Source organism: Bombyx mori, chromosome 1 (assembly GCF_030269925.1).
Source record: "Bombyx mori chromosome 1, ASM3026992v2".
Taxonomy (NCBI): domain Eukaryota; kingdom Metazoa; phylum Arthropoda; class Insecta; order Lepidoptera; family Bombycidae; genus Bombyx; species Bombyx mori.
In genome coordinates, this window is record NC_085107.1 from 19,580,955 (window position 1) to 19,593,099 (window position 12,145).

The following is a 12,145-nucleotide window of genomic DNA, read 5'->3' on the forward strand; positions in this document are numbered from 1 at the left end:
TAATAATGTCATTAAAATAAAATTGTGTTATGTATTATGACGTTCTATAATGTAAAAACATATTTATTGATTTGTTCGTATTCTATGCATTCTCTCATTTGGCTGATTGAGACCGCAAATCAAATCCGCAAAATTATAATTTTGGGTAATTACTGGTGGCAGGACCTTTTGTGAGTGCGCACGGGTAGGTACAACCACCTTGCCTATTTCTGCCGTGAAGCAGTAATGCGTTTCGGTTTGAAGGGTTGAACAGCCGTTGTAACTATACTGAGATCTTAGAACTCATATCTCAAGGTGGCGGAATTTACGTTGTAGATATCTATGGGCTCCATCTAACCACTTAATATCAGGTAGGCTGTGGGCTCGTCCACCTATTTATACAATAAAAAATATTCACGATTGATTTAATTTTACGATTTAACTCTATCATTGCTACAGTGACTGTGAAACATGAATTCCTTAGTAGAATTGATTTCCTCTTCAGAACCTAGATTGAGCTAGGACCGGGCGTGTTATTTATGAAACAACAAGCATGCTTACATTTCAATAATTACTATCTCACCCTTCGAACTGCAATGCACGGGAGAATTAGGTTATCCGGTGGCAACGATCGGTTCAGGCTAAAAACAACTATCTACTGAAAGACTTAGATCTTAAATTTGATTGAGCCGTCAATTTAAAACATTGCAAACTAATTAATCAGGTCCATGTATAAAGTTTAATTACACATTATCACGTAATTGAACGTTCGATATTACAAGCAGTAAGCACTATAAGCAAATTAAAATAGTTTTGTCGTTTCTTTAATTACAGTTACAGCGTTTTAACTCCTAACAAAAAATTACATTTCACTTAATGTTTGCATTAGCTCGGTAGCTCACCTAGTTTATAAATCAAGGTGAATGCCTGAGAGATAAAAAACTGATAGATTAAGTCAAAATTGTTTTGTATTTCCGGTGCCTCGGCGTTCAATGTGGGAGGCACGGCTGTTTCCGGTCAGAAATAATGCGAAGCAAGCACCTATGCTCTATCAGTAATTACGCAAATTTACGAATTTCCCTTGGAAACAGTGCGTAAGTCCATAGATTCGTGATTAAAGGCCTGTATAGAAGCCAAAGGTGGCCATTTCGAACCGATTTTTTTTTGCTGAAACTAATAAACATATAGGTATATATTTTAATAATATTAAATTACTAAATTAAAAAAAAATGCGTTATTATTTGTAGCAGAACTTATGGCGGGACTAGGTATGTATATATTTTTAATAATTCGCAAAAGTTTTTAAAAAGATCTTCAGCCAATACGCTTCATCTCATATTGTGTGAGGTTAAATTAACAGGATAGTCAGTATTCGAATGCGAAGCAAGAAATTTTTGGACCTCCTGTTCCAATTGAGGAGCGAAGTTATTCCCATTTCGAGAAAGCGGCACGACACGAGAACCCTCTTATCGTGGCCTCCAGTAACTACAAACCCAATCCTGCGGACCGAATGGTAACAGTCGACGAAACCCAAAACACGTCATTACAGATCCTCCCGATCCCCTAACGGTGCTTTTAGGTACCTCAAGCACTGGTCGTCGTCATTGCAAATTAACCCAGAAACACAGCCCACAGTTTCTTGCCGGTCTTCTCAGTGGATCGTGATTCCGATCCGGTAGTGGATTTTACGAAGCACTGCTCTTGCTAAGGCTAGTGTTAGCAACGTCGTCAGGTTAGAGCCCCGTGAGCTCACTCACTCGCATGGAATCTAGTATGACTTCTCGAAGTCACTGGAATAGATAGGAAAAATAAAAACAAAAAAAAGATGAAACATACATATGGATATTTATTTTAATAGTTCGCAAAAGTTTTTAAAAAGATCTTTCGCCAAAAAGCTTCATCTCATATTGTGCGGTGTTAAATGGAAATAGGATAGTCAGTATTCGCATTCGAAACAAGATAAGATAAGACAAGATAACTTGGATACAACAAGATAATTTGGATTTCTGGTTCTAATTATGGAGCGGACACATTCACGTGTGAAGTCTGTGAATTCTGTGACTACTTTGAAAAAACTGTAGCGCGGAGAGAAGTGAGATCTGGTCTCGATTCTAATGCCCGTGTCTTTAGACGTTTCGTCAAACAGTCCTCCACTCTTAACTCATACGATGATGCTCGAGCACTCCTCCCAAACTTACTCGAGTTTGGTATTTTCAGTCGACCATTACAATATTCCTTGACTGTCCTCGAGTGAGGTAGAGTCGTGTTATTGCGTCACCACGACAACATCAGTTTGGAGAAATTTTGATCAAGCTAGCATCAAACCCATAGAGTTCTGTATGTAGTCTATGGTTATTGTTTAATGTCAAAGTCAAGCCGCCGCTGTCTGTTTGACACTAGAAGCATTGAAGTTGTTTGATGTTTTAGTAGCTGAGTTATTCGTAAATATGTGTGCGTGAGGTAAATTTGAAAGTGTATTATTTATTTTCTAACCCATTATTATTTTAGATTTCGGACCCGGCTTTGTATTTTTATTCGCCGTTTTTGTGTGATTTTGATTGCATCGTGTTTTCCACGACCACCAGTTTATTATTATTTAAATAAAACTTATAATCGCATTGACTTTATATATTAGGTAGTACGCAAAATATGACTCTTATGTAATCACGTGTAAACGACTAAAGATACGGGGGTAAGCCTTCCTTGCGGAGTATGAGGGAGAAAGTTGCAGCGCAGAATTATGATCCGGTATTAATCATCTCTTCTACTACTACATACTCGAATCTCGATTTGGGTTATAATTCTATTACAATAGTATGTTCATCTAATTGGGAGCCCCTTTCTTTCAGATTGGAAGAATTAAAAGAATTAAACTAACCCGTTGTGTCACAAGCCAACAACACTTAGTGGATTATGTTCCACAGGAACTCCTTTCAAAAGTATATTTCTTGTCTGTATTTGCGATGGAATGCTCAACATTTTGTTTTTAATTAAACACAAATCAATTTAATGAATAATTTAATAAAATGTGTACCTATTACATTGACAATTGAGTTTGGCGATAAAGCTCTAGCTTACGTAACGAGTCGGGCCTTTCTTCCGCGATTGCTCCTTCTCGTTCCTACCTGTGTTAAATGACAGAGATAAATGACTGGCTTCGGAGACTGTAGTTAGGGCTGCTAGTTAATATTTTGTTCTGATTGTAAAAAAAAATGTTATTAAAGTATACATTTTTTTGGCAAAAATAATTGTGGAAATCTACTTCTTTAGTCAAAAGTTAATTTATAAGAAACTTAATGAACGATATTTCTTCTAGATTTCTATTGACGGTCAATTTCATCAGTGAGTTAATCAATATTCTAGCACTAAGCTGTAATCGACGCTATTCGATAACGCAACCTGCATTCCTTCAAGTAACGTAGATACAACAGAGCATCAGTAACATATTGTGAGGCCGTGCGGGTCGGTGGGACCATTCTGCATGTTTCTGCCGCGAAATCATCATGCGTTTCGGTCTGAAATGAGGATAACCGTTGTAAATTTGGGATTTCGTTCTAATATGTCAAGGGGAGCGATGGAATTCACATTACACGCCTATAGGCTAAGCCTTAAGTATTTAGGACCAGATAAGTCGACCCAATTATTGTTTTGGTAAAAATGAAGTTGAGGTTTATTTATATCATTGCAAACATTTGGAATAAAGTCACTGATAACAAATATTTAAAAGTATTTTGTGAATATTTTGAGTCTTATGATAGTATTATAGTTTAATAGGATTAACTGAATATTGTAATAGCAAAAGCCAAGCAATAACTTTAATATTTTTTCCAATAATAACAATATTAGAGCAATCGCTCAATTAAGCTAACGAAACGGTCTTCAAAAGAACTTATATTTAAGGGCAAGCTGAGGTCAATTTTTTTTGTTTACATTGGTGGACGAGTTCACGGCTCGTCTCGTGTTAAGTGCTTACCGGAGCCTATAGACACCTACAAGATAAATTCCGCCATCCACCTGGAGAGATGAGTTCTAAGGTCCCAAGTTATACAGTATAAAAAAGTGTGTGTGTCCGCTCCGACGCACGACTGGAGTTTACTGGATATAAAAAATTAAACGAAACAATACGAGAAATAGTTCTATATTACGACAACACGATACACTACAGATTATTAACAAATTAACGAGACACAAAACAAACGACTAACAAATATATGAAAATACAATAATGAGAGAAACGCGCGATCAGTACGAGGCTTTGTGGCGGACTGCCGGCGCAGCAGCCCGGCGTCACCTGCAATAACGCGGCCGCGCGTTACGCATAACGCATTTCGTGTGACATGCTAGTACGATTTTGGTCCCCATAATTTTCATACCCCGGGCCTATATATGTAAATCGATTCTAAAGGAGTAAACTCCAAAAACTGCCCCACCTTTCAAACTGAAACGCATTACTGCTTCATGACCGAAATAGGCAGGGTGTTGGTATCTATCCGTGCAGACTCACAAGACGTCCTAGCACCGGTAATAACGCAAATTATATTTTTTTAGGTTTGACTTCTATTTACACGATGCTATTTCTTTACCGTAGAAGTCAATCGTAAATATTTGTTAAGTACATATTTATGTTGCTGATATCTATGGATTTCGGTAACCACTTAAGACTAGATAAGGACATGAGCTGGTCCACACATCTAAGTAATAGTTTTTTTTATAAAGTTGCTGTTACGCATTTGAATTACGGGGCAACAATATTTATCCCTGAAGGGCTATTAATACGCTTTATCATCAATAAAACTTTATTATTATATCATTTCTGATAAAAGATTATTTAATTATGTGTTGGTGACATCCCTACATTTTTCCAAAGTAATGATTGCAGTTCAACAAACTGCGCCCGAGTCGATCGTTGAACCTGCACCGTTATACCTTCTCGCTCGCACGTACTAAGCGAACAGAAGCCGTCTCGCTCTCCGACTATACGTATTGCCACTACATACATTGACCGTATTGTTTACTGCGCATAGAAAGTTTAGTAGGAAAATCTTCGGTGTATATAAAACTATTAATGTATATAAATGATCGGTTCTTGTGTTGCGTACCTTGTGTTTTTATTGCGAACTGTTATGTGAAGCGTGGATTCCTAAGCGACTCGGACCGTGAAATGTAATATTAAAATATGTATGCGCGTTTTTTTTCAACCATTTACCGCGAAGCTTTGTTTACATTTAGAGTGTTATAACTTCGACTATAGATCAAGACGAGAACGTGAAAGTAATATCTCTACTATTGTAGATAGGATACAAAGTGTATATTCCAGGCATTTTTTTTAAACAGACCCGAAAGCGAACTATAAAGCGTTAATACATATAAATCAATTCATTACATTAAATCTTTCTTCTTTTAAATTGGACTGAGATGCTCTAATGCAATTAGAATTACGTAGAACTTTGTCCGTAGTAAATTCATTAGATTGAATGTTTTTTTTTAATTCTCTCCATTTTTACGTTAATAAATTAGAAGCAATCACAGATTTTAATGTCTTAAAAAATGTAATTATAAAACGAATTGTTTTAACTACAGGCGGTTTGGACACGACTTAATCTGTGCCTTGCGTTTTTTTACGTCTTTTTTAATTTTTAATTTTTATTGCATAGATGGGTGGACGAACTCACAGCCCATTTGGTGCTAAGTGGTTACCGGAGCCCATAGACATCTACAACATAAATGCCACCCCCCACCCTGAGGTATTCGTTCTAAGGTCTCAGTCACAGGTTTCAGTATAATTACAACGGCTGACCCACCCTTCAAACCGAAACGCATTACTGTTTCACGGCAGAAATAGGCGAGGTGGTTGTACCTACCCGTGCGGACCCACAAAAGGTCCTACCAGTAAACATAGACAACATTTGGTCATTTGGAATAAATGTCGGATCATTAAGATGAGAGATCAAGTTAAATATTTTTGCGGAAGGTACTAGTGTAGCTCATCATGGGCCTCCTGCCTCCTCCACCAACTAGGGTTTAGCGTTTTTAGCGCAATCTAGTCATGCGCTTCGCTTAGAAGGACGATACAACCCATAGACACAGCCCACTGAGTTTTCCTATACGTCCGCGTGTAGCTGAAATAGCCTCTTAGACTATCAGCGAATGGGTTGGAAAAAAAAAGACGATACAACACAAAACACGCGTCAGTCAATACAAATGACACGTGGACCTCATGTCTCAAAACAGACCGCGGCATTCACGTTGTGGTGTCCATGGACCACATGTCGGTAACCACAAAATGGATCATGAGTTCCAACAATTTTTTTTGCCTTAATTAATTTTTTTTTAGTTCACCAGCTTACATTAATAAAGAAAAAGTATACACTTTACTGATCTTACGTGCAAAAATTACGAACATCTTTATTTGTTTCGTTAAACATAGATTAATTTTCTTGTACTCTTTAAATACCAACATAGGTATACGATACATATTACGTTTGAGTATAGCAGTGTACTACTGTTTGCAAATGACTTGAAATTGAATTTGTCCGAAGCACCGATGCCATCCAATCGGGTCGTCCTCACTCAACTGTGAAATCGGACCTACCCACGGGCAGAATTCAATCTATACAACATTTATAGATAGCTTATAGAGAGCACTTCCAAAGTATCCGCTTGTACATCTCAAAATCGGAAAAAAACACATAAATTGAAAAAATAAATACAATAAAATAGCTATTGGACTTTGGTGTCTTGGATCCTGCAAATATATGATGGAGTGGTTCTGCCATTCAGCAAAGCATACCATTTCAAGATTGTTAGCTGTTAGGTAACGGTTTTAAGCCTCCCCGAAACAGTCCAGTGTCGTACTTTTCAAGAACGCGGCAGATTCTGATAGTTAAAAGGAAATCATTACTCTTAAATTATCTCCGTCAATTACTTCTAGGTTGGCGTGCATATGGGCCATCGGATGATGAGTGGTTATCGTCACTCATGAACGTCAGCGATGCAAGAAATCAGAGCCAGGCCGAAGTCGAATAAAATTCAATCCAAGTCTCTTAATAGACCAGATTTTTTGGTTATCCTCTCTATGAATGCAGTTGTTACTCGAGAGTAAGTAAAAAAATTTACGAAACTTTCCACATTACCCTAATAGTGCGAGCCGCTTCAAAAATCAACCCTAATAATTCCAGCTCCGGACACTCTTAAGAATCGAAACCTTCAGGCGTTTGTCAATTTGTTATTTAACTGGAACCATGAAATTTTAACTTGCCAAAACGACAAGTCTTTTACCTAGTTTAGTAAAATTGGTTTTCTGTATTTTTACCTTAGCACAGTTTTCATTACCGTTGCACCCCATACTCTGTGTTGAGGCTAGATTCTTGATTGAATTTAAGCCTGAGACTAAATTGATTTATGATGGGAAACGTGTGAAGCACACCGAGGATTCTATCACACCGTCCTATAATGTTCTTGTTTTGTATTTAAAGTTATTTGCACTATGCCAATGAACAAACGATCCCGCAATAATAATAATAACAATACGTCTGTGATACTGGCCATAGGCACTGTAACTGCGAATGTTCCAGTTGGGATAACGTCTGTCTTAATATTTTTGTTATGAGCTTCTTCGGGCACATCATGCGGTCTCCCAGACATGAATTAGAGAAGCTCATAATTGCGGATCGCATAGAAAGCAACGAGCGGCGGACAACTAACTTGAACTAGGACTTCAGTAGCCCAGAGGAACTAAATCGCCTCTGAAATTGTGCTGTGGAAGAACGCGGGAACCCACCACTAGCAATTTTCCCAAGAAAACCTTTACGTATGTATTCCGTAATGGTCACGATCCTCAGTACTGAGGAACACGACGCATGGAGGATGAGAAGGCAAGCGCGCCTTGGGCAGAACACCAGCCGGATGGTCAGAACTAGTAAGGGAAGCATTAGGTACCATGCAGTCCATGCCACCCATGACCGAACACTGTGGAGCAACGTCATATGTGGTCGCGATCCTCATCAGTGAGGGAACGATATAGATATATACCTATAATGTTTTTTTCGATTTGAAATGTTTAATGAGTTTGAAGGGCAATATTAACGTAATGTAACGAACATCGACTACTCCACGCATCATTGTAACACGCTCTACCGCTATTGTATATAATATATTTAATAATTTATTAATGAAATCCCATCGTATTCCTTAACCGCCGCAAAATTTTATAAAAATTCTCCGGATCTTCTCAGCGGGTTTCCGATTCGGTGGTAGATTCTGCCAAGCACGGTTCTTGCTAGGGTTCGTGTTAGCAACGTCGCCAGGTTTGAGCCCCGTGAGCTCACCTACTAGTTGAGGTTACGCTGAAATAGCCTCTCAAGGCTACCAGTTTAGGATTGAAAAAAAAAAGTATAAAAATTACCTAGAGCAATTTCCATTTTGAAAAATTTATGAAAAACGACGAATTTATCTAACATAATGAAGATGGCATATTACGTATACATTTCCTCTGTAACGTTATTCCGTCAGCTGATTTTAACTAATGTCGCTTCGAGCGCAGCAACACTTTTAAATGTAATCCTTCGATTGCGTTTCCGTGTCATTGTGTCGGGAATCGTCATCCCTGCCCCCGTTTTAGGGACGTTCACATCAGCATATAAATATAATGTCAAGTGGATTGAATTACATTTCGACATTGCTATTGTGTCAAGCACGAAACAATTAGACTGATCGTTGAAACCTCAAAGGCCCGTGGGATGGCACCTAACATATTACGTATCTACATTTATTTGTATCGCATGTGTTGCAGTGCAACAAAACCACATTGCGATCGTATTTGTGGTGAATGACTAATTAGCCTGTACCTTGGTACCCTAGAAGGAAATTCCATAAAGAAAAACCAAAGCATTAACATAGCTTTATTATTCCTGTAGATCTATTGTTATAATTTCCGCATACAAAAGTACGAAGTGTTATGTGAGTCAGAACTATTTTCTTTGGATGTAATATGATTAAGGTTTTGACATTCAACACTAAATGATGGGGTGACGAGCTCAAGGTCCACCTGATGTGAGGTGACCTTGAAACTATAAAGCATGATTTCCAAGCGGCAAAAAGAATTGGTTTGATGGGTGTTTATTTAAATTGTATCTAGCTTGAAAATGTTGGTATTGGTTATCTATTATTCATAGACAAGCGTGGGATATAGACAGCGGTCTATTACCAACGCTTCGTTAAAGTCAGAGCATCAGTAACCGCTGGGTCGGCTAATTACAGTGTCCAAATAAAACAAAGATAAGCTAAAACATACCTGCCCTTAAATCAATACGTACACAAATCACACTGCAACACCGAAAAATAAACAATTTAATAACAAACACAAACAATAATTCACTCTCACTGATTCCCAAAATATATCAATGCACACTTAAAATACACAGTCCACATCGTACGGATTGTATTTAAAACGACGTACTATTTATAAGGACGGCTCGCGTTGCAATTGATTGGAAAACGAGGCGACAGTTGAATCGTGGACTCCCCGCGCGATCACCCTGCCCATACGAAGGGAATGCTAACCAAACGACGAACGAGCAATAGACGAGCAACGGCTAAAATAGTTACGTACAAAAGCGTTACCTACGTATTATGAATTGCAACGAATTGATTCGCTTTGACGTATGTTCGCTGTTGACAGTCGTAACAGTGTGGACGGACTATGAAATTGCCGTATCTGAACGAGAGTTTAATTAAGTGATCTGGATTTTATTTATTTATCTATGATTGTGAGGGATAGTCGCTTTGATTGAGGTTGTCTGGCCATCGACAGTGTATTAACTCTAGAAATTGAAATATTATTTTTAATAATAAATATTAATCCCTACATTAGTTTATCATGTAAGTGAACAATATACTTTGCTAATTCTTCATTTCAGCACGCAAACTATTTAATTTATTAATTAATAAAAGTGAGATTATGTGAGTGATAAAAAAAAACTATGTAAATTATAGAGGCGGTTTAAATTTTGGTTACTGAGCATATTATTAACGCATGCCGGTTGACGTCTTGGCTTTTGATATCACAAGGCAGTCAGTCATGTGTCTGAATTATTTGGATAAAGTTGATACTTCGACGCGATGTCTGAGCATACTAGAACTATTATCGGAGCCCTCAAACACGTAAATGCCACGAGGACACGAGGTCCAAGCTCCAATGGTTTACCATTGGGTTGGTATACGTCTTTAAACCGAAACGCATTACTTCGCGTTCAAAATAGGCAGGGTATTGAGAGCTCTCTGTGCAGACCCAAAATAAGCCTTACTAACAGTAGGCAGTGCTTATCCGCTGGTGTAACAGACTACATACTCGTTTAACACTTTCGAAGCAAAAACGGTGAGAGCGTTCACTCTCAAGATCAATGAAAAAAAAACAGTTGTAAAATAGATCGCGCTCCGAAAACGATATTTTTCGACTAATAGGAAATTAGAAAGCCAAGAGATCTGTTTCCGTATTCAGACAGCTCATAGCCAGGCCAATAGCCGTAGCCGAAAACTCCATAATATTAACCACGTAAATTGGAATATTGGATGAAAATCACCATTGCGTTGGCTTGTCATTGTTTTGTGCATAAAAAGCAACAACGCCGTTACAACATGCGAACTGAACCCACCTACACAACATAAAACTATTTAGTTATTAATTTAGTTCTTGCTGGTTAATTAACTAATTTTTTTGTTGCATATATACTTTTTTAAATTATTTTAAATGGTTTTCTTAATTAATAATTGTTGTTGAATGCAAGTTACGTCACGATAGTAATATATTTATTATATGCACGTATGCATATATGTGTTTATAAAGGCTTTATACTAATCTAAAGATAATCATAATATCTGATTGTCGCATATGGCTTAATGTTTTATAAATGTTATGTTAAATAATGTTTCTTATCTTTAAAGAGTAGCTGCTTGCGTAATTTGCTTTTTGGAAGAAAGAAAGTATTGAATCTTGTATTATTCATTGTTTAAAAATATTCTAATTGTCTTCTTTCGTTTCTAAGCCGCTATTTTAAAAGTACTCTTCAGCTTTTGTACAATTACATTATTACCATAATTATATTATAATAATATGTAAGTTTATGGTTAATTTTTTTAACTTTAACAGCAATTTCAGTTAATTGTGTTTAAATGCTTTTGAAATTCTACTATAATCTAAAGTTACAATATTAGATTTTTTAAAATATAGACACTACAATTTTTTTATTAACATTTAGTTTAAGCACGAAAAAGAAAAAAAGAAACAATAGAAAACAAAATAGTAAGGTAAGGCATAATAAAAGTTCACTCACACGCGACCACGAGTGCAGCGGTGGACGACTAGAGGAGGAGTGACTTAGGCTTGTTGTAGATCCTGTGGAAGTCCACTCTGGACCCAAGTGAGGCATTAACAACGCAGCTCGGGCTGTCAGAATGTGGGCCACACCAAGTCAACTGATAAATCCAGGGCTACTCCGCTACCAAAACGATGTAAAATTATTTACGTTCTAACACATTTGAGAAACTAGATTAAAGATCGTTTTTGAAACAAAAAAGTAGTTTTTTTGGAAAAGCTACTTCAATGTTAGTTGGATTTTCAAAGATATTTCCTTAACACATTAACAAAAATTCTTAAGGTTTCTCTTTATGCGTAACTATTACACTACTAGAGATTTGTTTCCGATCTTAGCGATTGCTGTGAAAAGATCTGTTTTCTATGAGAATTTTCCCAATCTCTCCTTTCAATATCTGGTGAAGAAGTTTAATTTCATTCAAAGGTTTTTTTTTAGTTCAGGCCCTTTTCAAATAGATCAAAGAATTAGATTTCAAAAAAAATTAAGCCAATTTGGTACTTTAACTGGATTTAATTTAATATATACTAATATAGATTAAATAAAGGCGTTAAGATACAGTGCGTTTGACATCCCTATGTATACACGCACACTATGATATGTTAATGCGTAAGTGACTGTGATTTTCAGTACCATCGTGGAGTATGTAAGCGTTTAACAATTATTATGTTTTAATATATTTTTAAATATATTGAAAAATAGTGGTTTACTGTGACGACAATTAAATATTACATTTTAAAAATCTTTAAAACTTTTTTTTATTTTTTACGAATTTTAATTTGAAATTACGTCATGTT

General features: G+C 36.8%; 1 protein-coding gene and 2 long non-coding RNA genes across 3 annotated transcripts in view; 1 reads left to right on the forward strand and 2 right to left on the reverse strand.

Annotated features, from left to right (window-relative positions):
* The window catches only part of LOC101746038 (ecdysone-inducible protein E75), a 78,163-nt gene that overhangs the window by 50,241 nt on the left and 15,777 nt on the right, over positions 1-12,145 (reverse strand). The window lies entirely within an intron of this gene.
* Positions 696-3,021, reverse strand: LOC134199594 (uncharacterized). The gene is made up of 2 exons (XR_009974154.1): positions 2,858-3,021; positions 696-1,769 (listed from the first exon to the last, which is right to left on the reverse strand). It is a non-coding gene; the product is annotated as an uncharacterized LOC134199594 (long non-coding RNA).
* LOC105841456 (uncharacterized) lies at positions 2,411-3,028 on the forward strand. Its single transcript, XR_001139582.4, has 2 exons — positions 2,411-2,727; positions 2,829-3,028. It is a non-coding gene; the product is annotated as an uncharacterized LOC105841456 (long non-coding RNA).